This window comes from Trichosurus vulpecula, chromosome 1 (assembly GCF_011100635.1).
Source record: "Trichosurus vulpecula isolate mTriVul1 chromosome 1, mTriVul1.pri, whole genome shotgun sequence".
NCBI classification, from domain to species: Eukaryota; Metazoa; Chordata; class Mammalia; order Diprotodontia; family Phalangeridae; genus Trichosurus; species Trichosurus vulpecula.
In genome coordinates, this window is record NC_050573.1 from 479348339 (window position 1) to 479374884 (window position 26546).

Sequence of the window (26546 nt, forward strand, 5' to 3'; positions counted from 1 at the left end):
TTATGCCCATCGAGGAGGAGTATATTTTCTCCACTGGGGCCTGGATAGAAGGAAGGGGGCAGTCTCAGCCAGTGAATTGTACACTGAGGCAGCCAGGATTGTGGAAGAGCTGAGCCATTTCACATGTCTGCCTTGGCAGGACACAGTGAGCTCAATTGCGTCTCTCTCACTGACGGGCACAGCCTGTAAGATTTCAACACTCTCAATGCCCTGGGCAATGTCAAAGGTGAGAGAAAAGGAACCAAATCTATATAGGAGGCAGTCCAGAAGGGTCTGGTGCCTCACCAGTGCCAGGACAGCTGTGCCAGAAGAGGGGAGGGCTGATAATCCTGTTGTTCCAGTGAGGCTGGTAGCTTCTGGTCTTAAAGAAGGGATTGTGGGTACCTCTGAGGTGTCCTCTGCAGGCACAGCAGGGCTGCTGCCTGGGTGTACCATGACCCTATCAGCGGTGTCTGCAGACTCCACAGTTTGCCCTACTCCTGTTGTGTTCCCAGTTATGTCTGCAACTGAAATACCCTCATCTGTGTTATTGGTTGGTTCTACAGTTGGCATTTCCCCAGCAGTGGTGCCTGGGAACCCTTCAGTTTACACCTCTCCAACTGTGGTCCCAGGGACCTGTACAGTTTGTATTTCTTTAGTAGTGGTTCCAGGAGCCACTGCAGTTAGTATCTTTGTGCCTGTGGTACTAGGGACCTCTGAAGTTACTATCCCTCCAGCTGTGGTGCCTAAAGACTGTTTGCTTGGGGGAACAGTACCTGGAGCAGGAGAGGGTCTGCAGGAGGCTAGGGGAATGGCAGCCTCCAAAACCACCTGAGTAGTGACTGGGTCTGGCCCCTGGTAAGTGTGAGTGACAATGGGTACCAGGGGAGATTAGGGTCCTGCTGCCATCTCCAAAATTCCAAGTGTAGGACAGGTCAGCCTGGGACAGATAGCTGCTAGGATCATGGAGCTGGAGGTTGAAGATCAAGGGTTGGTTCCTCAGAAAGTCCCTCTTTCCCCTTCGAGGGCCTGAAGCTGTGACATACGCACAGAGAAGGGAGTCTGGTCAATGAGGGTGAAGGCAGACAAGCCTTTGGCAATGGGCACATAACTCTGACGTCTTTGGTGATGATAAACTATCTCCATGGTGTGGGGTCCTGTGGCTACTCCAAGTGTCTCAGTGCTCCATTTGGATGCTGGTCCTCCCAAAACTTGCCTATGTTTCCCCCAAGTCTTCCAGACATAGATGAAGTTCCTATGAGGTATGGGCAGGGTTGCCCATCAGGGAAGACACTGGCAACATCAGAACCTTGAGGATAAACAGGTTGTCCACCCCATACTTGGCTCCCTTTCCAGCCATCAGGGCCCTGAATTTGTCTCCTTTCATTCTGGATACAGCTTTGAGTCCCACACATCAGCTTGGGGCTGATTCCTGACACCCTTCCAGTCTGGTTCACTTGGTTCCATTGATCCAGAGATTCTACTATTAGGCACATTTATCACAGAGGTCACTGATTAGATGTTTATGAGTTGAAAGGAGGAGGCAGGGGTTCGTTGGGTGTTGAGATTCCATTGGTTGCTACAGACCCGACATTGTATTTCTTATCTAAATTAAGTTGACTGAATTAGTTATTAGGTACATAGGAACTTCACAGTTTATAAGTGAGTCAAATTGTGGTACACATGATAGCTGGGGTCTAGAAATAGGCCAATCCACATAGTTTTGGCGTACAATAACATCCTCTCTCACTTCTGGTTTGCTTAATTTGGTGGTTAGTCCCATTTGCACTGAAGAATTTTCAGCAACTAAAGTATTGATATTTCTCATTTGTTCTGATATATTTTGCCTTCTTATGGTAGAAAGATATGAAATAATGTCACTTTCTCTTCTATTCTTCATGCCAAACTGATTATAATAATAGTTCCAAGTAGGTTTAGTCAGCAAACCTTTGCCATTTTATTTGATTCTTAGGTTTATAGACCCAAAGACAGCACACTGGCTTAGGTATTAATCAATAATATTGCCACATTCCAACTGGCCAACATTTCGGGGCTCCTGATGAGCCTTTATGGCTACCATAGTGGCTTTCTCTTTGTCATTGTGCTGTTGTCCTCTTATAACATGGATGATAGGAGTTTGAGAGAGTTATAATTATTATTATTGTTAATAATATCATATAGCTTTATAAAACTTCACAGTTTTACAAAGATCTTTCCTTTTAACAACACCATTTATTGGTATTTTTCAAATGTTTTAGAGATTTGAGGCTCACTTTTCCAGGGTCCCCCAACCAGAGTACCAACTGGAAATTGAACTAGCCAGCTTTTCTGAATTTAAGTCCATTATTCATGTTCTTTTTTTAGTAAACAGAGTTACCTTTCACCTTAAACAATATTTTCTATTTCTACCGGGCTTTGAAAATTCTCTGCTTCTTACTTCTCTCTATTGACCTCAAGACACATAGTATTCCTTAATGAAGATGGCAGAGATGGATGAAGAAGGTGAGTGTGGAATGGCGGGATTAAAATATCTGACACAAAGTTCCACAAAATCTCATTATCTGCTATGACTCCCCAAAGTGCTTAACAGTTGTCTTTCAGTAATCATACCAAGCAGGAGAAAATGAATTATTTTGGGGCATTTTACATGTAATTTCCATGTTTTGCAAGTTCTCCTGGATTCACCAAATTTAAAAATTTCAGGTATTTATTGCCCTTTTCCCTTCCTCCCTCCCCTCCTTCTTCCCTTTGTAGAATATACCTCCATCCAAGAATAAAATTTTAATGTTGTGATGTACCAAGCAGATTCTAACTAATTGCAGATATGTGTTTTATGGTGGTCTATTTATTTAAAGACTTTTAATTCAAATACTATTATTTTAAAAATGGAAAAAAAATCTATCACATCCTATTTCCTTATTTTAAAGGCATTTGAGCTTGTATTAGAAGTAATCCAAGTCCAAGATATTTCCACAAATCAATCATTCAGCACTGCTCCATTAAACATCTGAGAAATTCTAATGTTAATGGGAGATATGACATTTTCCAAAGCAGAAATTCTTGACATCTGTTCTTTAAAATTGCATTGTAGCTACTTTAAGTACAATGGCAATGAAAAACAAAACAGATGACAACATGCCACTGATATATTAAAAGAGTATGGATTTGCCATGAGGAAATTTTTTTGATAAATCACAAAGAAAATCACCATTCTTGGCAATACAATGCCATTTTCCAAAAATAGGAGAATTAAGAATGATGCCTGTCTTTATTTTTTGGGGTGTGTGTGAATGTTTTTTACCACCTTATAGTATTCTATTTTTCCGCAATTATTTGTAAAGATAATTTTAAGCATTCACTTTTATAAGATTTTGAGTTCCAAATTGTTCTCCCTTCCATCTATCCCTCCCAGCTCCCCAAAACAGCAAGCAATCCACTCTTGGTGATACATGTACAATCACATTAATCACATTTCCACATTAGTCATGTTGTGAAAGAAGACTCAGAACAGAAGGGAAAAACCACAAGAAAGAAAAAACAAAAAAAGTGAAAATATTATGCTTCAATTTGCATTCAGACTCCATGAATCTTTCTCAGAATGTGGATAGCATTTTCCATTATGAATCTTTTGGAACTGTCTTGAGTCATTGTATTGATGAGGAAAGCTTATCATAGTTGATCATGACACAATGCTGCTATTACTGTGTACAATGTTCTCCTAGTTCTACTCACTTCACTAAGCCTCAGTTCATGTCTTTCTAGGTTTTTCTGAAATAGTATTTCATTATATTCACAATAGTATTCCATTATATTAATTTACCACAACTTGTTCAGCCATTATCCAATTGATGGGCATCCTGTCAGTTTCTAATTATTTTCCACCACAAAAAAAGCTGCTATAAATATTTTTGTACATGTTTGTACTTTTCCTTTGTTTTAAATGATCTCTTTGGGATACAGACCTAGTAATCGTATTGCTGGATCAAAGGGTATATACAGTTTTGTTGCCCTTTGGGCATAGTTCCAAATTGCTCACCAGAATGGTTGCATCACTTCACAAGGCATTAGTGTTCCAATTTTCACACATCTTCTCCAACATTTATCATTTTCTTTTTCTGTCATATTAGACAATCAGATTGGTGTGATGTGATACCTCAGAGTTGTTTAATTTGCATTTCTCTAATCAATAGTGATTTAGAGCAATTTTCCTATGACTAGAAATACCTTTAACTTCTTCATCTGAAAATTGCCTGTTCATGTCTTTTGAACATTTATCAATTGGGGAATGACTTATGTTCTTATAAATTTGACTCAGGTCTCTATATTTTTAAGAAATGAGGCCTTTATCAGAAACACTGGCTGTCAAAATTGTTCCCAGGTTTCTGCTTTCCTTCTAATCTTGATTACAGTAGCTTTATGCAAAAACTTTTCAATTTAATGTAATCAAGATTACCCATCTTTTATTTCATAATGTTCTCTATCTCTTGGTTGGTCATAAATTCTTCCTTTTTCCATAGATTTAACAAGTAAGCTATTCCTTGCTCTCTTAATTTGTTTATGATATCACCCTTTATGTCTAAATCATGTACCCATTTCAAACTTATCTTGGCATAGGGTGTGAAATGTTGGTCTCTGACTAGTTTCTGTCACACTACGTTCTTGTTCTCCTACAGTTTTTGTCAGATAATGAGATCATGTCCCAGAAGCTGGATTCTTTGGGTTTATCAAACAGCAAATTACTATAGTTATTTGCTACTGTGTCTGTTTACTACACCTGTTCTACTGATCCACCACTCTATTTCTTAGCAGTACCAAATAGTTTTGAATCCTCTCTCATGTTCTGCTGTGCACATGACAAATGTTTTTTTCTTTTCTTATTTTGTATTTAAGTTTAAAATTTTAAAAATTACAAAAAAAGATGCAAGGTGAGTAGAACTGGAAGCCAGGCTCATCAGCAAGGAGCTGAGATTTGTTCCCTCACATGTCCTTGTGCCTTTTACCTTCTACCACTACTGCTGCTGCTAAATCATGTCATTTCCTCTCTTGCTCTCTCAGACCAGTTCCACAGTCTTATGATTTATTGTTGTACAGTTCTCCCAATCTGAACTGACTAAATGATGCAGTTGCTTTATATCACTGACAGATTATTTTTGATAGAAAAACATTTTGCCTAAAAAACAATCCACTTCTACCCCCACTGCTTGAACCAATATTTTACTAATTTGAAAGAAATATTTTCGTCATATGTTTTGTCTTATGACTGCATGTTTTCCTATCCAGCCCACTTATGTGTTGTGATTTTTAAGTTGTTATATAAATATTTATGTAGTCAGAAAATAAAGGAAAACTTAAATTCTGTGATGTTTCCTCTAAAGTAGGAAGAAGTAGTTGCCAGTTTCTTGGAGAAACATGTTTAAAATGCACCCTTTTGTCACAAAAGTACCTTTATTGTGTTCTGCATCTTTAGCTCCTTATTCAATTAAGTGGAGTCAGTAAGTATGGAAGTTCAGTTGGAAGTAAAAATTCATCTTTTATAATACTGAGTTTTCAACTTTGAATCCATGGAGCAATGCTGCAGATTTTTACAATTCTTTAGTCTGCTTGTCAATGACAAGGGCAATTTTCAAAATTCTATAGAAAGCAAAATGATAATGGAGTACATTTATTATGGATAGTAATTTATTGTTATAAAGAAAGTGGTTTACAGATATATGTTATGGCAAGACAACTATCTGGCAGAGCAAAGGTACTTAGAATTTTGTGGGACCACCAACTTTATTGAAGCTATTCAGAAATAAAAGAGACATGTCAAGCCTTAGAGAAATAGCTGATCCAGTTACATAAAATGATCCAGGAATCCTGAATATGTGCAAGCTGGGATCAATATACAACATAACATCGTAAGATATCATATCTAGAGCTATGAAGGGGACCACAGAGGCTACTAGCACAAACTCCTCACGTTAAAGTTATGGAAACTAGGGACAAGACTTTATTTTTTAGTTTTAATTTAAAAAACCTAGATCCTGTCTTACATGAAGAAGTGATTATTCTTCTTGCCCAGGCTAATACATACAAAAATGATCATATCCATCCACACTCTCTCGTTAATCTTCAGTCTCTGTCTACTGGCTGCTTTCCCTGCTGCCTACAAATATGCCCATGTCCTTCCAAACTTCAAAACACCCTCACTTGATCCATCTATCCATACTAGCTATCGCCTCTTACCTCTTTTTCCTTTCATGGCTAGTATCCTTAAGAGGCTGCCTCTGATGGTCTCCACTCTTCTCAACTCTATGTTCAGATTTCCAACCTGAAGCTGTTCTCTTTAAAGTTCTCAGTGAGCTCTTAATTGCCAAATATAACGGCCCTTTTCAATCCTCATCCTTCTAGACTTCTCTCTTGCCTTCGATACTGTCAAGCACTCAATACTCTCTTTCATCTAGTTTCCATGAAATCCCATTTCTATCCTGTTTCTCCTTTTACCTGTCTAGTTGCTTTATCTCAATTTCCTTGCTGCATCTTCATCCAGTATTCCCCAAGGCTCTATCTTGTATCCTCTTCATTCTCTATACAATTTTGATTGCTAATCTCATTGGCTCTCATGGTTTCAGTGATCATGTCTGTACTGGTGATTCTCAGATCTACTCATCTAATGATCTATTAAACATCATAAACTTCATGTCTCAGAGACATCCTAAACTCAGCATGTCCCAAACCAAACTCATTATTCTCCCCTGTCAAACTCTCCCCACTTTTGAACTTCTTTATTATTTTTGAGGGTACCCCTACTCCTTCCAGTCATCCAGGCTCATGACCTACATGTCATCCTTGACTCTTCAATCCCTCTTACTCACCCTGATTCAATCTGTTACCAAGTCCTGTAAATATTTACTTTTGTAACATCTCCATCTTTCCAGTTTTTTTATACTTTATTGCCTTCCTCCCCACAATGACTCCATGTTTAAGCGACACTGGCGTCCTCTCTGTTCCTCAAATAAGATAACTTTCAACTCTGCATTTTCGCTGGAATTTTCTTTTTCTTCATCTTGCTTGAAATCCTTCAGCTTCCTTTGGACCCCAGCTAAAATCCTACCATCTGTAAGAAGCCTTTCCTAACATTCCTTAATGTAAATTCCTTCCCTCTATTAATTATTTCCAATTTAACCTATGTGTACATAGTTGTTGGCATGTTGCGTCTCCCACTAGACTGTGAACTCTTGGAGAGCTGGTACTATCTTTTGCCTTTCTTTTGCATCCCCAGCACCTTGTACAGTGTTTGGCACATAGCAGGCTCTTAATAAATATTTGATGGCAACTTAGATGTTTTGTATTTATTTATTTGTACAGATATCGTCTAAATCTTCTTTCTACCTCATCCTCCTATCTATCCCCCCTCCTCCCACCAGTAGACTATATGTTCTTTTAGGACACAGAATGTTTCATTTTTGTCTTTGTATCTTCACACTGCCTAAAGTAACAGTAGTTACCTAAAATAATAGGCATACCTGCCTTTTAAAAATCCCTTTAAATTTTCATTAAAAGCTGATTCTAAGTATTTCTTTATACTGTTGGATCTGCCCTCTTTGTTGTTTCAAAGACTAAAAGACACAGTAATAGAAAGTGGCAAGAAATTGACATAGAGCTCTTATTTCCCTTCCCCTCTTGCCCTCAATGACCATTAGTTTCGCTCGGAGTTATGTTATTCAACTTACAAACATTTAACATTATAGAAGGAAGGAGGTTTCAAGAATTATTCAATTCCAGCTGCTATGCCAATTGGGCTCTATTTATTCAACAACAGCATTAAGAATTAAAAATTTCACCATTATTTCTATGTGAATAGACTTGGCAAATAACAAATATAAGACATAAAGCCCGAATGTTTCTTGTTTATGAGTAATGTAATATTCACAGACTAAACTCATTATTAACCAGTGCCTTAATAGGTATTCTGGAATCTATCAATGCTCTAATAGCAGTAGTCTTAGAAACTTCACATCTGTCCCAGGATTAATTACTCCATAAAGTGTTATCATTTCCCCATATCTCGTTGGCAATAGAGAAGCTGCTAGGATGATTAATGGCCCTGAATGACATACAAAGGAATAAATGTGAATGTTGCCCAGAGGATTAAGAAATTGCCTTCTGTCTCATATAAGAGTAAGTTGAAAGACCTTAGTGGTATAACATTTATATCTTCAAGGCTCTAGGCAGTATTTGGAAGAAGTATATGAAAACAAAATATGGAAAACATGAAGTTCAGATGGTTTTCCCTGAAGGCGTTTTAACAGGATGTGGTGGTGTTGGTATTGGTGTTTGTTGGTGTTGGTGGTGAAATACAATCTTTCAATACAGTTTGAAACAAGTTGGTTGTAATATATATGTTGTAGTGATTCTTGGTGCCATCAATTAGACTAGTTAGCTAAGAAAAAATACCTCTTATATAACTATAACGGATTCTGCCATCTCCTCCACATTTTCCTGAAGCATGTCAGGGGGAAAAGGGTTCAGTTTTCACAGAATGAAGAAAAAACTTGTGAAAGGATTTGAATGTCCTTTTATTAGGACAACTCATTACAATGAAAACTGAGGAATACTACTTCAAAGGTGAAGAATAGATAGGTAGTTAAGTTAAGTAAACGTTTAGGCAAGGTGTTAGGTGGTAATTTTAACGAATGTGAATAACTAGGACTTAATCTATTGATTTTGTCCCTAATCATCACCCAGAAGTGTCCATCATTCCCTTTATTAAAGCCTCCAAACTATTTTCAACTCATGATGAATTGATATTATCCTTACCTTACTTATTCTAGGTTTAAGATATGGGGAAACCTGATCTTCTTAACATCCATTCATTATTAGGGCTTTATGAAATTCATGTGCTTTCACTTCCTTGAGGTTCCTTGAATTTCCTCTGGTCCTTCTTCTGGAAATAGTGTACCACAATTGGGATATGGCAAGGCAGCAGCCATAGCAAGTAATGAGGAGGTCACAGCAATTTTTGAAAGTCTTCAACATCATTATAATTAGAGAGGCAATTACAGTGAAGTTAGTGATAATTTAATAAATGAACTAAATATCATATGATGATTCGTTGAGAACCAGGAAATCTAATGTCTGTTAGGAAAGAGTGACTAAACTTTTCCAAATGGTTAATCAACCTTATGAGCTTGGACACATAATGGAAATGTTAATGAACATAGGGGCTTGCATTTAGATGATGTGGGAGGCATATCCTATCAGGTATTTTCTCTGAATAGATTTGCAAACAACTGAGCCTGATTTAGCCTTTATATAGTTTTTTATTCAAAATAAGATTTTTGAAAGAAGCTGGGGCTTTGTGATTTAGTACACTTTCCCCAAGTAGTTGCTATTTTCTATCTCACTTTAGAGTTTCATTAAAAATATAAAATTTTATATTTTTGAAATACTAGTTAAAGAACCTCAAAATTTGAAGTATAGTTGATCATTCAAGGTTCCTTCAGATTGAGAATGATTCAGGCTAGACCTTTTTTGTTATCACCATAGATTGGGCATGATCTTCCAGGGGTATATACTATAAATAATCTCAACTTCATTGTCCTTTGGCGAGTGGAGATGCTGTTGTTTACATAGGGAAAGTGGCCTATGGTTTCTGTGAACTCTATTTGAGATCAGGTGTCCAAGTCATCTGTGACTTAGTCTGATCACTTTTTGCTATCTCTGTTTTGCTATCAATGGATTACTTAACTAGTAGTATCCCTCAAATTTTGAATGATGATCTCAAAAAAAAAATAGCAGCATCAAAACAATTTTTATTTACTCCTTCCTTGATGATTCCTGTTATATTCATTATAATTATGAGAACATTTTCAATGTTATTATGCTAAAATATTATGCTTATTATAGCAAATGATAATTAAAAATTACTCATGTTCTGGTCTTTTGTCATGCTTATTCTGGTGTTACTTCAAAAGTCATATAGTTACTGTATTTCTGCTAGATTTTTTGTGTCTTTGAGAGGAGCAGGCTGAAAAAAATGCATAGCTATCTGAAAATCATTCACTATTGATGATACCCAAGATTTTATCTTCCAGATGACTGAACAAGAAAAATCAATAATACTCACACATTTTGCATTACTTTTTTAGTTTTAAATATTTTATTTTCCCCAATTACATATGAAAACAATTTTAACATTCTTTTTTTAAAGTTTTGAGTTCCAAATTCTATCTTTTCCTCTTTCCCTTCCCCCCCAGATGATAAGAAATCTGATGTAGATTATACATGTTTCGCATTACTTTTAAAAGATCATGCATGTTATCTCACAAATATATCCTTTGTACCACCCATTTCTGAACTTAAAGAAGAGTTGAAAAATCTGGGCAACCTCTATCATATTACCTTTTGTCTTATGCCCTCACTGTTCCTTTAAACAAAATAAAAATAATCCACAGTCAAAAATGAATAGAGACAGACACAAGCAGGATATGAAACATGCTAGTATTCTCACATCAATTATATAGTGTCAAAAAATACACACTCAGCCACAGTAACCAGATTTAATTTCAAAAACCCACAATATGGTACTAAATAAGATCTCTTTTGTAATGGTGGCAAATATCAGCAAATCCAATGTGCAGTGAAGCAGATACATGTCCATATTAAAAGGATTTCATATCACAGGAAACTTCTTCCTTGGTTTGAGGGAGATTTTATTATTAAGGAGAAGTGTAAGTCATGGGAAAAGGGGAAAAAAGACAGAAACTGAAAAAGAGCTTTGTGGAGAAGAGATTACCTCTGGGTAATATTGAGCGATTGAGGTAGAGAACTGAATTAGGGAACTGAGACATTGTAGGATGAATTTTGATGATAATGAATGTCTGCATTATCATTCATACTCACTTTATTTTGGTTCCTAAGGAAGAGGAAATCAAGCCATCTGGCAGAGATAGCTAGTGGTCCCAAGTCATGTAGCTGAGCAGGAATAGGGGTATGGATTGATTTTGATTTAAGGTTTGCTTCCCAAGCAAACAATATGAATTTTGCATGGCTCTCTTTTAGGACCTGTGATGAATTGCTTGCCTCTATAGATAATAAGTAGCTGGCCCCCTGTGCATGTGCTTTTAAGCACACCAATACAAGATTAGTGGATTTCACCTCTGTTCCACATTTCAGGCCATTATGCTGTCATGTCTATATGCTATAACAAGAGCAATGCTCCAATATTCATTCAATACAGGGCAGTATCATTATAGTTCATTTATTTATTCATTCATTTACATATCTATTTATTTTTTCAAACTTGAAACTTCAAGTTTCAGAATCATTCTCATCACTGGCTTGCTTTATTGCTGAAAACAAATGGGAAAGTCACTTAGAAAAAAATTTTTTGAGAGATCTTATGAAAATTGCATTTAAAAGGATGTTGTGTGTCATTCTATTGCTCTGTTTTGGACAACTTTAATGTGCACTTCATTTGGACAATTCAGTCCAATATTATAAGAATTAGCTCCCAGGAGATAATATTTACTTTCATTTTCTGGAATATTTTCCTGTTATTGATTAGCAGCTGGATTCTGTGTTTGGAATTTTGAAGGACATAAGTTTTCAGAGAAAATGTTGTTAAAATATCCTCAGATCTTGGGGCTTAGGGAGTGTATATGTATGGAGTGGTGATTGTCTTATGGAATTAATAATTTAATCAAAGACAAGTAGGTTTAGCTATTCCAGATGCCTAGAGGAGAGGCTAAGGGCTAGAGTTACTAGCATAATAAAGTAAGGTGTTTTAAAATTAGTCCTCAACAGGAAACTCAAGGTTATGCCAGGAAGTCAGAGAGAAAGAAGTGGAGTCATTACACTAAATAATTACCAATTAATAAGAGAAAAACTACAAGTAAGACCATATGGCCTAGCCATACCAGATCTTAAATTGTATTATAAAGCAACAATCATCCAAACTACTTGGTACTGGCTAAGAAATAGAGTGGTGGGTCAGTGGAATAGGTTCGGTACACAAGACACAGTAGTCAATGACTATAATAATCTACTATTTGAAAAACACAAAGACCCCAGCTTCTGGGATAAGAACTCGCTATTTGACAAAATCTGCTGGGAAAACTGGAAAATAGTATGGCAGAAACTAGGCATAGACCAACAACTTACACCATATACCAAAATAAAATCAAAGTGGGTTCATGAAATCATAAATATATATATTAATAAGTAATAAATATATAAATATAATATAATAAAATATATAAATATATATAAATACATAAAGATATAAAGGCAAACTGGGAGAGCAAGGAATAATTTACTTGTCAGATTTATGGAGAATGGAAGAATTTATGACCAAACAAGAGATAGAGAATATCATGAAATGAAAAATGGATGATTTGATTACATTAAATGGAAAAGTTTTTGCACAAAGCCAATGCAATCAAGATTAGGAGGGAAACAGAAAACTGGGAAAGAATTTTTACAACCAGTGTCTCTGAAAAAGGCTTCATTTCTAAAATATATAGAGAACTGAGTCAAATTTATAAGAATCCAAGTCATTCTCCAAATGCCAAATGTTCAAAGGATAGGAACAGGCAGTTTTCAGAGGAAAAAATTAAAGCTATCTATAATCATATGAAAAAATGCTCTAAATCCCTATTGATTAAAGAAATGCAAATCAAAACAACTCTTAGGCACCACATCTCCCCTGTCAGATTGGCTAACATTTCAAAACAGGAAAATGATAAATGCTGGAGATGATATGGGAAAATTAGAACACTAATGCATTATTGGTGGAGTTGTGAACTGATCCAACCATTCTGGAGAGCAATTTAAAACAATGCCCAAAGGGCTATAAAAATGTACATACTCTTTGATTGAGCAATACCACTTCTAGGGCTATATCCCAAAGAGATTATACAAATGGGAAAAGGACCCACATGTACAAAAAATATTTATAGCAGCTCTTTTCGTGGTGGCCAAGAATTGGAAATTGAAGGGATGCCCACCAACTGGGGAATGGCTGAACAAGTTGTAGTATATGAATGTACTGGAATACTATTGTGCTATAAGAAACAATGAGCAGACAGACTGCAGAAAAACCTGGAAAGACTTATATAAACTGATGCTGAGTGAAATGAGCAGAAACAAGAGAACACTGCACATAGTAACAGCCACATTGTGTGATGTCTAACTGATAGACTTTTTAGCAATGCAAGGATCTAAGGCAACTCCAAAAGGCTCATGATAGAAAATGCTATCCACATGCAGAGAAAGAACTATGGCGTCTGAATGCCGATCGAAGCATAATATTTGCTCTTTTTTCGTTTCTTCTGTTTTGCAGTTTGTCCCATTGGCTCTAATTTTCTTTGCAACATGACTAATGTGCAAATATATTTAGTATTAGTTTGCATGTATGGCCTTTATCAGATTGCATGCCATCCTGGGAAGGAAGGAGGGAAGGCAGGCAGAGAAAATTTAAAACTCAAAGGCTTATGGAAGTGAATGCTGAAAATTAAAATAAATAAATAAATTTAAAGAAAAAAAAGTAAGGTCATATGGGAGGGATCTTTCAGAAAGTATATGTAATACATATATTCATTTATATGTATATATGCATATATGTCCAATACAAGGAAAAATCTGATATGCATTAATTATCGTGGCATGAATATAAATAATATGTTATATTTTTGCATTATATATAACTGTATAATCACAGTTTATGTTATATAAAATACAGTATCATATAAAACCATGTATTTTATCATAATAAATGCTATATATAACTAATATCAATTTATATTATATTGCAACTCATCTATCTTCTATACATAAATAATATATAATTGATTTTGGGAGGAAGGAACTAGGAACTGGCAAGATCAAGATTAGCCTTCTTTTTTTTCTTTTTATTTATTAATTTATTTTTGGTTTTCAACATTCACTTCCACAAGATTTTGAATTCCAAATTTCTTCCCATCTCTCCCCCTGCAAGATGGCACACAATCTGATTACCCATTGCTCCAATCTGCCCCCTCTTCCATTACCTTCCAGCCACTTTTATTCCCTTCCCTTCTATTTTCCTGTAGTGCAAGATAGATTTCTATACCCTATTGCTGTTTATCTTATTTCCCAGTTGCACGCAAAAACAATTTTTAACATTTGTTTTTAAAACTTTGAGTCCCAAATTCTCTCCTTTCCTCTTTCCCTGCCCACTCTCATTGAGAAGGCAAGCAATTTTATATAGGCCATACATGTGTAATCAGTCAAAACACTTCCCTAATAGTCATGTTATGAAAGACTAACTATATTTCCCTCCATCCTAGCCTGCCCCCCATTTTTTCTATTCTCTCCCTTGTCCCTGTCCCTTCTCAAAAATGTTTGCTTCTCATTATCCCTGTAACAACAATGCTACTTGTTGCTACTGTGACTGTGTAAGGACAATAGCACCAGCACAGGAGAGGTCTACTAGCACAAGTTCTTTGATCTACTTTTCTAAGGAAAGCAATTTTAAGGGGTTTACAATTTCACTTTAATTAAACATACATATATCATTCACTTAGTTCAGGGGAAAAAATCAGCACCCTGAACTTCAGAGAAAATACAAAGAGAAATTACAAGCAGAGAAAAATAACACAAATCAACAGACAGGCTTCTCACCATCTGACCATAGCAATAGATACAGTTACCAGAGAGAGAAGCACCAACACCTGTGTTTTCAAAACCAGAGGGCTCCTTAGTGACTACCCAGAGTCTCCAATACTCTTCTACCAATACTCTTCCAATGAGTATGCCCTCAAAGCAAAATGCTAACCCCAGAGTATATACACACTTCTTCAGGGTCAGAGGGAGTCACAACCATGTGACTCAAACTCATGTGTGTGTTGGTAAACAAAATGGCCTCTTAGCACTCAGTTCAACCAAGTGCCCTTGAAGAGTTTGGCCTTTGTTTCCTTGATTAGATTGAGAGTCCTTGGTGACCTCCTTGCCTCAGTGGAGGTCCTAGTTTACACACGAGTTTGAGTGACATGTTTGGGACATCAGAGGCTTTTAGACCATGTGGGTTTAAGTCTCCTCTTTGTGATGATTTTAGATCATGTGGGTGAGTCGCGTGTGTGACTCACCGTTGACCCTGAAAAAGATATAAAACCAGGGGTGGGCTTTCTCTTTTTCGGAGCTCTTACCCACACATGCGTGTGACTCTGGGTCAGCCCTTGTTATGAACTCCCGGGCTGAACCTAGATGTTGGTAACTATGAATTGTATTTGGTCTGTCTGTCGATGTTTGTGATTTGTTTGTATTTGCTCCGAAGTTCAGGGTGCTGGCTTTTCCCCCTGAACCAAGCAAGTGGTATTTGTATGCTGAATTAAAGTAAGCTTGTTAACCCCTTAACATTGCTTTCCTTAGTAAAGAACATCAAAAGAACCTGGGCTTTGGCAGCATTCTTGTTGTTGGGCTTGTGTTGGTCTTTCACTCCCACAACAGCTGCTAGCCAAATTGTTGAAACACTGTGACATAGACTTTCTTGTGACTTAAGCAAGTCAGCAAAAGTTCTTGATTCCATCAAAGACTCTTGACTGAAACAAAGGCAAGGCTCAATCAAAGGCACTTGATTACCTTAGTGCTGAGAAGCACTCCAAAAGAAAAAGCAGCGAAATGTCCTACCCTGCTTGCCACCACATTCCACTCCTAGGTCACAGTAAGAACAATCTCCTCAATCATTACCAAACATCCAAGTAAAGTCTTCTTTCATCTCAACTCGAGGTTGACTTCCAAGTCCCTTGGCTCTTCCTCTGTAGGCTGACTGCTCCCAACTCTCTCCTGGATTCACACATAGGTAACTCTCTGCTCCTGCACCAGGTCCCAGCTCATGGATACTGCTCCACTACAAGCTCCTGCCCAACAGCAGGCTCCAGGGGTTGCTGCCTACAGCTTCTGTTTCTGGGGAAATGAAACTTAACAGGGCAGCAACACACAACACCAACACCACTATCTTAATTCACCTCCAAAGTCTAGATGCTCTGTGTTAACAGCTAAGTTCATTTTAATGGCTCTCAAATGGGGCTTAAGATAAGTTTCATTCCTATGGGCAAGTTTCTGCCTTACAGCTCCACTTGCCTTCAAAGTTTGGAGGCTTCTTCAGCAAGTCCCGGCCATCAAAGGTCTCCCCACTCTCAGAGATCTCCTGTCTGCTCCAGAGGCTCCTCTTAGCTCTTTTAGGCTTTCTCTCAGCTCAATGCTCACAGCTCATTGTTTGTCTCTTCTCAATGCTGGCAGCTCTCTCAATGTTTTCTCTTCAATGCCCTCTAGATGTCTGCCTCTCTCACACTCTGGGCTCTCCTTATATACAGTTCTAGCCCACATCTGATTGGCTAGAACTCTAGTCTCTGATTGACTGAATTCATGCACATCTGATAGGCTAGAACTCAACACACATACAAGTCTCTGATTGGCTAAACTCAATGCACTTTCAGTCCAGCAAAAATTCTACTTTGCTTGCCATTACAATCCCCTCCACCAATCTATTCTTCCTTCTATCATCCCTACCCTCTTGTCTCCTTTCCCCCTACTTCCCTGTAGGGTAAGATAGGTTTCCATACCCAATTGAGTGTGTATGTTATTTCCTCCTTAAGCCAAATCTGATGAGAGTAAGATTCACTCATTCCCTCTCATCTGCCTCCTCTTCCTCTCCATTGTAAAAGCTTTTTCTTGCCTCTTTTATGTGAGATGATTTAGCCCATTCTACCTCTCCCCTTCTTCTTCTCCCAGTACATTTCTCTCTCACCCCTTAATTTTATTTTTTAGATATCATACCTTCATATTCAACTAACCTTATGACCCCCTGTCTATATATGTATGTATATGTATACATGCACACACACACATATAGATAGATATATCATATCTATATCTATACATACCCTCCAACTACCCTAACACTGAGAAAAGTCTCATGAGTTACAAATATCATCTTTCCATGTAGAAATCTAAATAGTTCAACTTTAATAAGTCCCTTATGATTTCTCTTTCCTGTTTACCTTTTCATGCTTCTCTTGAGTCTTGTATTTGAAAGTCAAATTTTCTATTCAGCTCTCTCTGGTCTTTTCATCAAGAATCCTTGAAAGTCCTCTATTTCATTGAACATCCATTTCTTCTCCTGAAGGATTATACTTAGTTTTGCTGGGTAGGTAATTCTTGGTTTTAATCCTAGCTCCTTTGACATCTAGAATATCATGTGCCAAGCCCTCTGATTCCTTGATGTGGAAGCTGCTAAATCTTGTGTTTTCCTGATTGTGTTTCTACAACACTTGAATTGTTTCTTTCTGGCTTCTTGTAATACATTCTCCTTGATCTGCGAACTCTGGAATTTGGTTACAATGTTCTGAGGAGTGTTCCTTTTGGGATCTCTTTCAGGAGGTGATTGGTGGATTCTTTCAATTTCTATTTTACTATCTGGAACTAGAATATCAGGGCAGTTTTCCTTGATAATTTCTTGAAAAATGCTCTTTTTTTGATCATGGCTTTCAGGTAGTCCAGTAATTTTAAAATTCTCTCTCCTGGATCTGTTTTCCACATCAGTTGTTTTTCCAATGAGATATTTCATATTGTTTTCTATTTTTTTCATTCTTTTCATTTTGTTTTATAATTTCTTGATTTCTCATAGAGTCATTAGCTTCCATTTGCTCCATTCTAATTTTTAAAGAATTATTTTCTTCAGGGAGCTTTTGGACTTCCTTTTCCATTCGGGCAATTCTGGTGTTTAAGGCATTCTTCTCCTCATTGGTGTTTTGGACCTCTTTTGCCATTTGCATTAGTTTATTTTTTGAGATGGTATTTTCTTCACTATTTTTTGGGTCTCCTTTAGTAAGCCGTTGATTCATTTTTCATGATTTTTTTTGTATCACTCTCATTTCTCTTCCCAATTTTTCCTCTACTTCTCTTACTTGATTTTCAAAATCCTTTTTGAGCTCTTACACAACCTGCAATGAATTCATATTTTTCTTGGAGGCTTTGGATGTAAGTGCTTTGACTTTGTTGTCTTCTTTTGAGGGTCTGTTTTGATCTTTGTTGTCACCAAAGTTAGATTCTATAGTCTGAGTTTTTTCTGCTGTTTGCTCATTTCTCTCAACAATTACTTGACTTTTTAGCTCTTTGTTAATGCAGGACTCTGCTTCCAGTGTAGAAGGTGCACTGTGCCAGGCTTCAGAGATCTTGTGCATCTGTTTTCAGAGATACTTCTAAGGACCTGTATGTTTTCAGTTTTTCCAAGGTGGTGTGATCAAAGGAGAGGTTTTTACTTCTCTCTTGGACTGTATTCTGGTCTGTGAGTGACCAAAAGCACTCTTTTCTGCCTTAGAACTGTGATGAATTCCTCTTCACTGCACCCACAAGCTCTACCATGCCAGTGCTCCTCCTTGCCCCAGGACCACCACTCAGGACTGTGACCAAGATCCAAGGATGGGCAATAGAAGAGAATACTTCCTTAGTGCCAGGAAAGAGATCCCTGCAAACACCCTCTGATCAACCACTCAATTTCCCCCACTGTCTGTGGGATGAACATGCTCCTCTCTCACCCACCTCCAACAGACCTTTCCTACTGACCTTCCAAGTTGTCTTTGGCATTTTTGTGTTGAGAAGTCAGGAATCTGCCATAGTTGCCAGTGATTCAGTTTCCTAAGGCCTGCTCCAAGTTTGATCAGGCCCAGTCTGTGCTGGCATGTTTTGCAATGTACTGTGTTCTTCTCTCAGTAGGGCACAACAGACCTTTCCTGCTGACCTTCCAGGTTGTCTTGGGCTTGGAATTTGTTTTATTCTGTCATTTTGTGAGTCCTGATGCTCTAGAATTTGTTTAGAGTCATTTTATAGGCATTTGGAGTGGTTTTGGGGAAGAGCTCAAGCAAATCCCTACTTTTATTCTGCCTTCTTGGCTCCACCAAGATGACTTCTGTAAACTCTACCAAATATTTAAAGAACAATTGATTTCCATAATAATGAACTATTTATGAAAAGTAGCTAAAGGAGTTCTACCAAATTCTTTTTATCGAGATAAATGTGGTTTAATACCTAAACCAGAAAGAGCAAAAACAAAGAAAGAAAACTCAATCAATATCCCTAATCAAGATTGAAGCAAATATTTCAAATAAAGTACCAGCAAAGATGTTAGAAAAATATATCATGGAAGATCATACACTAAATAATAAAGCTGAATTAATTCCAGGAATACAAACATAGTTTTAGGAAAATTGAAATCATATTTGACCATAATAGTTCAAAAAACAAAAATCATATGATTATATCAATAGATGCTGAAAAAACGTTTGACAAAATGTAACATCCATTCCTATTAAAAACACCAGAAAGATGAGTAATATCTATCTAAAACTTGTAAAAGCATTATCTATTATGTGGACAAACTAGAAGCCTTACCAATAAGATCAACAATGAAGCAAGGATGCTTATCACCATTACTGTTCAATTTTATACAAGAAATGCTAGATATAACAATAAGACAAGAAAAAGAAATGGAAGGAATTAGAATAGGCAATGAAGAAGCAAAACTATCAGTTTTACCAGATGATATAATGGTATATTTAGAGAAATCTAGAGATTTGAACAATAAAGTAGTCAAAATGATAAACAACTTTAGCAAAGTTGCAGGATAAAACATAATCCCAATTGAATTAATCTATTAGTATTTCTGCATATTACCAACAAAACCCAGCAGGGAGAGATAGAAGAAAAAAGTATAAAGTATTTGTGAGTCTACTTACCAAGACACCCATAGGAACTATGCAAATACAATTACAAAAAAAGTTTCACACAAATAGAGATAGATCAAAAAACTTATTAATACTAATTACTAATGGCTATGCCAAGTAAATATAATCAAAATGATAGTACATGAATTAAGTACTTATTCAGTACAATACCAATCAAATCCCAAAAAATTACTTTATTAAACTAGAGAAATTAATAACAAAATTTATCTGGAGGAACAAAACATCAAGTACTATTTTTCAAATATGGAAATAAGCTAAATTTATAAAAATAAGAGCCATACCCTGATTGATAAATGGTCAAATGATTTGAATAGGCAGTCTTCAGGGGAAGAAATCAAATCTATCAATAACTGAACAATAACAGTCTAAATAACTAATAGAAGCTTCTACTTCTGGGAGCCAAGATGGCAGAGTAAGCAGTAAACCACTGCAACTTTTCCATAGTCACCTCCAAACAACCATAAAATAGAGCCACAAAACAAATCCTGGAACAACAGGAAGAGCCAAAAGATGGGGTGAAACAATATTTTAGCCTAAGAAACTTGGAGGATCATCAAGAAAGGTCCATCTCATTTGGGTGAGAGAGGAGCACATCCCAGGAAGGAAGCATCCCAGCAAGCCAGCAGCAAGCTTCACCTCAGTAAACCAGTGGGAGATCTTGAGCCCCATTGTGGTGGAACAGGGAAACACCAACACCAGGACCCCCCACATGCTTTAATACACCCAGGGGAACCAGCAGACTCCAGCTCCAAGAATTACCAGCAGTGAATCAATGAAACAAATTCAAAAGAATGAAAAAATGGAAAAAAAAATGTAAAATACCTCGTGGGAAAAACAACTGACCTGGAAAATAGATCCTGGAGAGAAGATATGTGAATCACTAGACTACCTGAAAGCCATAATCTAAAGGAAAACTTGGACAGCATCTTTCAAGAAACTATCAGGGAAAACTGCCCTTATATCCTGGAATCAGAGGGCAAAATAGGCACTGAAAGAATCCACCAATCACCTAAGGAAAGAGTTCCTAAAATAAAAACCCCAAAGAACATTATAGCCAAATACAGAACTATCAGGTCAAGAAAAATTACTATAAGTGGTGAGAAAGAAACAATTCAAATATCAAAGAGTCTCAATCAGGATCACACAGGACCTGGCAGCTGCAACATTAAAGGATTAGAGGCCATGGAACTTGATATTCTGCAGGGCAAAGGAGCTAGAACTACAACCAAGTACCACTTATCCAGCAAAATTAAACATAATATGTCAAGGGAAAAAAATGGTCATTTCAAGCCTTTGTAAGGAGAAGACCAGAAGTAAACAAAAATTTGATCTCCAATATCAAAACACAAGAGAAGTACAAATAGGTAAAAATGGAAAAGAACACAAGATTCAACAGGGCTAAATTTTTTATATCCCTGTACAGGAAGGTGATGCTTGTAACTCTAAAAAATTCTATCACTAAAAGTACAGATGAAAGGAATATACATAGACAGAAGATATGGGTGTAAGGTGATTTTGAGGGAATGACATAAAAAAGTAAGGGATGAGAAAGAGGAGTACAAAGGTGAAGAAGGAAGGGAGAGGTAGAATAGAGTAACTTATCTCACATGAAGAGACCAGAAAGATCTATTACAGTGAAGGGGAAGATGGGAAAATGGGCGATGGGTATCACTTGAAACTTACTCTCATCAGTATTGACTCAAAGAGGGAATGATATACACAATAAGTTGAACATAAAAATCTATCTTACCTGACAGTGAAGTGGGAGGGAGGGAGATTAAGTAAAGTGGGGGCAGGGACTGACATAAGAGAGGGCAGATCAGGGGAAATGGTAGACAGAAGCAAAACACTGGTGAGGTGGGAAAGGGTGAAAGGAGAGAGAAGACAAATAGGAGGAAGAATAGGATGGAGGGAAAGAGACAGACAGGTAGTAACCAAAACTGTGAATGTCAATGGGATGAACTCTCCCATAAAAGTGAAGCAGATCAGCAGAGTAGATTAAAAACCAAAATTCTACAATATGTTACATACAAGAAATACATTTGAAGTAGGGAGACACAAACAGAGTAAAGGTAAGGGGCTGGAGCAGAATATTTTATTTTTCAGCTGAACTAAAAAAAAAATCAGGGGTAGCAATACTGATCATAGACAAAGTAAAAGCAAAAATACATTTAAATAAAAGAGATAAGGAAGGAAAGTACATCTTGCTAAAAAAGCACCATAGACAATGAAACCATCAAATTAGAAGAGGAAGGAATAGTCTACCTGTCAGATCTATGGGGAACGGAAGAATGCATGACTAAACAAAAGATAGAGAGCATTACGAAATGTAGAATAAATAATTTTGATCATATTGAATTGAAATGCTTCTGTACAAACAAAACCAATGCAACCAAGATTTGAAGGAAAGTAGAAATCTGGGAAACAATCTTTACAGCAAATGTCTCTGATAAAGGCCTCATTTCTCAAAAACATAGAGAACTGTGTCAAACTTATGGATTCATAAGCCATTCTCCAGTTGATAAATAGTCAAAGAATTTGAGCAGTCAGTTTTCAGATAAAGAAATCAAAGCTATACATAGGCATATAAAGAAGTACTTGAATCACTTTGGTTAGAGAAGTGAAAATTAAAACAACTCTTAAATACCGCCTCACACCAACCAAATTGGTTAATATGACAAAAAGGAAAACAAATGTTGGAGAGGATGTGGGAAAATTGGGACACTAATGCACTGTTGGTGAAGTTGTGACCCGACCCAACCATTCTGGTAAGGAATTTGGAACTATTCCCAAAGGGCTATAAAACTGTGCATACCCTTTGATCCAGCAATACCACTACTAGGTGAAAGAGATCATAAAAAGGGAAAAGACCTAAATGTGCAAACATATTCATAGCAGCCCTTTTTATGGTGGCAAAATATTGAGGGGAATAGCCTACATTTTCAGTAATTTTCCCCTGATGTTCTGATGTAGAATGTGTTAAGGGCCAAAGAGTATGATAAAGGCCGTTTGACTTATCTTTTAAGGTCAAGGTTCTCTTGGACTAAACTCGGGTCCTTGTGCATGGTTCCCAGGAGAGAGACTTGAAAGAATGGAGAAGAATGAAGAGGAGGAGGAAGAAGAGGAGGAGGAACAGCAACAGAGAGAGAGAGAGAGAGAGAGAGAGAGAGAGAGAGAGAGAGAGAGACAGAGAGACAGAGAGAGACAGAGACAGATACACAGACACACAGACAGACACACAGAGACAGAGAGAAAGATTGACAAAACATAGTTACATAGTTATTCAGTTTTCTGGACACAGCAGCAATTGGAACTGTTAAATATGTAAAGGGGGAAAGTGAAACAATATCAATCATAGGACAGTGAGCAATGAAGGAAAGTGTTTGTATAGGGAACAGCTAGGGCAGAGGCAGAATCAACTTGTTCCCATAACCTCAACCCTCTTTCAACAAGGTAAAGGAAATCGTCTATCTTAATGGAAATCTAAACTTTAATATAGTCCTTATTTAATAGGCAAGTGAGGGGCACCTTAATTCCCTCCAGCTGTTTTATAATTATATAATTTTTAAAAAATCGGGGTGGAGATGGGAGTGAATGATTTCGTAATCTAATACCAGTTGTCTGCATGTCAGATCCTAAAAGAAAGGAAAGGGATGCTTGCAACCATAGGTTGGGCACCCCTTGACCCACCATTCTTTCTTATTATCCCCCTACGGGAGATATAGTAGGTGAGAGGAAGAAAGATATTGCCTCTTTTGTTCTCTTTCTCCAGAATTCTTCATAAACACAGTTTCAGAAGTACATGTTCAAAACTGTCATCAACTAGTGAAATCTGGAATAATTCCTGCTTTAGCTTCTATAGTAATGCTCACAACAAAAGGACTAAAACATAAGCTGAACTGGATGGGAGAGGGATGCACTGAATCTTTATCTTACCCTCTTATATAATCTTTCTATTAACTATAACGCTGTTGTACTTTGTCAAGATGAGGGGAAATCTGTAGTAGGATATTGAGTTATGGATATCATACTTCAGGAAATATGTTGACAAACTGGAATTAAACCAGAAAAAATACAACCGAGCAAATGAGGAAGACAATGCTATAGGAGTACCTGTTGAGGGAATTGGGATCTTTTTCTCCTGGAAGGGAAAAGATTTAGCTGGTAAAGGTAATTAGCATTATAATAGTTGTCCAATATTTTAAAACACCATCATATGGAGGAAGACTTACACTTGCTTTACTTAGTTCTAGAAGGCAAAACTGGAATAATTAGGTAGAAGTTGCATCAAGGTGGTTTTAGGCTTTCACTTGGAAGAGAGTGAGTTTCTGGTCCCTGGAAATTTTTAGGTGAGAATTTGTTGGGGATGTTGTAGAAGGGAGTCCTCTTCAAATGTGGGATGCAATCAATAGCTCCTGAGGTCCCCTTTCATCTCTGAGATTCTGCTAACTTCTGCCCAATCAGGAAGCTTCTTATATACTTCCTATTAGGTAAGAAACCAGACTGAAGACAGGGACGCCCAGAGCCAACAAGTAGAAGCAGGTGCATCTGGGGCAAAGTACACATGTAATACTGTAAGACAAATCATGGTTATCCTGTCTACTGAATTAAATTCATTCAAAAATTAATTTGAATTGAGATACTATTTACATAGCAGTTTACCAGACTGTTGTGGGGCATACAATAGGCATAGTGAATAGGGATTTAAGACTGTCTTGGGAATTAAGACACCTTGGGAAGTTAAAATGGATTTGAATAAGACTTCAGACAATTGCTAACCACATTATCCTGGGCAAATCACTTAAGCTCTCTTAGTATTAATTTTGTCACCCATAAAATGGGAATAATAGCATCTACTTCATAGGACTGTGTTGAGGATCCAGTGAAATAATGGATGTAAAGATCTTTGCAAATCTTACAGAGTTACGTAAAGGTTTATTATTGCTATAGTTGCTGTTATTGTTATTAATGATATTACAATTTTATAGAGGAAATATGACGTAGGTAGAACTTTTAGAAAATATATGTTTAATGAATAAGTGCCGAAGTATGTAGTATTGACAGGAAATCCTATGTATTATAACAAACTCCTTCCCAGTCCTTCATACTTCACACTGATTAGGAACCTGTAGCTTTTATCATTCAAACTCTGTTATCTCACTGCCCAATCCTTTATTCTCATTTTCTCACTGTGCTTTCTGGAATTCTGTTCTACAAGGAACAAACTTGCTTTCATCTTAAAAATTTTCCTTTATTGAAAGTTATTTTGACTCAGTGACACATTGTTCCCAGTTCTGTTTGTCAATAACTGTTGGTGGAGGTGTCACTCAGTCCCCTGATATTTGTCACACCACCAAGTCACCCCCTCACACCTATGACCTTTGTTCTTACTACCTTGGGGAGGAACTGAGAGGCAAGGGCCCAACCTCTTCTGCAGATGGGGACCTATTTGAATTATCTTAAAGTTACCTATAAAAACTGGTCCCACCCTGAAGCCTTCACTGATTTCTGGTGATCTTCCTGTTGTCAAAGCGTGGAATAAATCAAAACCAGGAGTTGAGGAATAAAGCATTTTTAACTGAGATAATGGTGTACCAAACCTTCCATCTTGAAGTTTTTTTATACTATATTTTATACTTTTAGGAGGTGGAGTGGGGGAAGGTGGTAGGATGAGGTAGCAAGGCCTGGTCATGAGAACCTTGGCAATCTACTTCAAGGAAGTGAAAACCACTTTATTTTTTTTGTTTTGCCTTTCATGCCATGAATCCCAATGGAAGGAGGCAAGGACCTTAGAAGTTGAGATCCAGCTTAAGCTAGGTTCCTTTATGAGATAAAATCTCTAGGTGGGTGAAATTTAGGATATGGTTCAACTCAACTTAATAAAGAGTAAATATCTTAATAGTAGTAATAATATAAAGGCATTACTGAAATTCTGACATTGCTAGGATCATTAAGGGAGTAATAAGTAACATTTGGTATTAACAATTTTCTGTCAAATATTAATAATTATATTAACAATTTTCTGTCACTGTCAACATGTTGCTACCTTAATGTACCCATGATAAAATCCTTTTAATTCTCTTTGTCCTGAGTTTTGCCTCCTTAATCAGGATGAAAGCTCAAATGAAGAATTTCTCTTTCAGTACCATTCCTACTCTTTCCATCTTTTGACTGTCATTGAGATTTGGCTTCCTTCTGACAACACATGTCCCTTTTCCAATCTTTCCAGTACTGGCTGCACTTTCATTTATCTCATCACCCTTATCTGACTCACTGGTCAAGGAAGGATTAGTGGGAATACTCCTTGCTTCCCATTGCAACTTCCAAGCTCATCTTCTTCCCCCTTCCTCATATTGACTTCTTGGTGAACAAGCTGAGAGGACCTTGTCCTCTTTTCTGAAGTCCATTTCCAATCTTTCTCTGCCATGCCTCAGTTTTTTTTTCTCTCTTTCATGGCTAAACTTTTTGAGAACAACAACTACAAGCAATTTCTATGCTTCCTTTTTTCTCATTGCCTTGTTAATTCTCTATAGTCAGATTTAAGATTTCGTTATTCAACTGAAATTATCCTCTCCAAATTTGTCAATGATTTCTTAATTGCCTTTATCCAATGCTCATACTTCTTGACTTCTCTGTTGCCTTTGACATTTTAACCTGTTTTCTTTGAGACATTCTTCTCTCTAGATTTCAATGACACTACTCTATCCTGATTCTTCTCTTACCTGTCTGACCACTCTTTTTCAGACACCTTTGTTGATCTCCATCTAGGTCATGTCCATTAAAGGCTTTGCCCTGGGACAT

The 26546-nt window shown here is 37.0% G+C and overlaps 1 pseudogene; it reads right to left on the reverse strand.

Moving 5' to 3' along the window:
- On the reverse strand, window positions 1–26546 carry LOC118840196 (annotated as a pseudogene).